Source organism: Lactuca saligna, chromosome 4 (genome assembly GCF_052625555.1).
Source record: "Lactuca saligna cultivar CGN05327 chromosome 4, ASM5262555v1, whole genome shotgun sequence".
Taxonomy (NCBI): domain Eukaryota; kingdom Viridiplantae; phylum Streptophyta; class Magnoliopsida; order Asterales; family Asteraceae; genus Lactuca; species Lactuca saligna.
The window spans coordinates 59,534,283-59,535,850 of NC_136420.1; the positions used below are offsets into that span (position 1 = coordinate 59,534,283).

Here is a 1,568-nt window from a genome sequence, read left to right on the forward strand (position 1 = left end):
ATGGGAAAGAAAAGAAAAGATGAGGTGAAAGATAGAGAAGAGATTTTAAGGCCGAGGGGAGGATGCATCGGAGCTGTGGTACTATTCTTAAGGTCTTTTCAAAATACAGTAACCTTATTATGGGCTTGAAGAAAAAGATGATCGTTTTCTTTGTTTTGCAGTTCTAGATGGTATGGGTTCACCCTGATATGGTTTAGAGAAGTGTACGTCATCTCTGAAGATCACAATCATCCATACCTTATTTTTAATTTCGCTCTCTCTATCTCTCTCTCTCTCTAAACATTTCCTTTCTTCTTTCTTTCTAAAACCCTAGCCTATCATCATTGCAGAGGAATTTTCGTGTTGCTTTCCACCATTTGTGCTGGACAAGACCAGTTTTCACTAGACCAAGCTTTGAATTGGAAAAAAATAGTTGTGGTTAAACTTGGTTGTTGGTTCCATTGAAAATATTAAGTCGGAGGTTGTCCTAAAAGTTGAAGGTATTGTTGTTGAACTTATGAAAGGGGGGCCTAAAAGTTGAAGGTATTGGAGTTTTCATAGATATTCATGAATCAAATTCTTCATTTGTTTCTTTTTCTCCCTTTTGAAACTTAAATTCACAAAATTGCAGGATTAGTGGTAAGATTTTGCAATTGGAGAGTGTCACACAGTCAGAAGCCATGAGGAGGCGGTATCGCTACTTGAGCCATTTTTCTTTAACAACCACGTTTCAGGTATGCTTCAAAGCTTGCTTAAATAAACAAAGGAAGCTATGGACCATATTCTTCAGCAGCCCCTGCTGGTTATAACCCTGGTTCAGCTGCCAATTCCACCTCTAATGAAGACCTTGGTGGGTCCCACTCCTAGTTTAAGGAAACTAATGTTTACATCACTGGCCAGCAGGTTCGTTTCATTTTTTCTACTTCACATTTTTAATTTTTAATTTTGTTTTGAGTGCTTGAATCACCCATTATACGGATATATTTTCACAGATAGAATGAAGATGTTAGCCATACTTGTATCAAACTATTATGCACATTTTCTATTTTTTTTTAAATATTAAGTATCTCTGGGTTATATGAGAAGGAACGGGACATCCTTATTAAGAAACACATGGTTTTCTATTCTACTTCTAATAGTCATTTGTCTACAGAAGCTTAGTTATACATAAATGAGTAATTTGTAAATGAGTTTACTCAATTATAACACTTGTTGTTATCTAATTGCAGGTTTCTATTGTAATAGTAAGCGAATATTTTATCACAAGTTGGAGATGCTTAAAAACTTTCAGGTACCACTACTACTACTACAATTCATTATTAAAACCTCGCTATTTTAATCTGTTTTATTTCATATTTTTTATTTGATTTTGATTGCAAGGAACTCGGAGTTTTGTAATCAATTTTATCGGGCTTATTTTGTGCTGATTGTGCAAGAAATATTTGATGTGATGACCGACAGTTTCCATAAACTGGGATTTAACCTGCATATGTTGGTGCTGAAGCACTTATTCTGCCTGGTATGTATATCATCTCTAGTCTACTTTTTATTTGAATCATATGCAAGTATATAGGAGTATAATATATGTT

The 1,568-nt window shown here is 34.6% G+C and overlaps 1 long non-coding RNA gene across 1 annotated transcript; it reads left to right on the top strand.

Annotated features, from left to right (window-relative positions):
* Positions 1–381: 381 nt before the first annotated feature.
* LOC145038547 (uncharacterized) lies at positions 382–1,149 on the top strand. Its single transcript, XR_013679424.1, has 3 exons — positions 382–522; positions 611–713; positions 800–1,149. It is a non-coding gene; the product is annotated as an uncharacterized LOC145038547 (long non-coding RNA).
* The last annotated feature ends 419 nt before the right edge of the window (positions 1,150–1,568 follow it).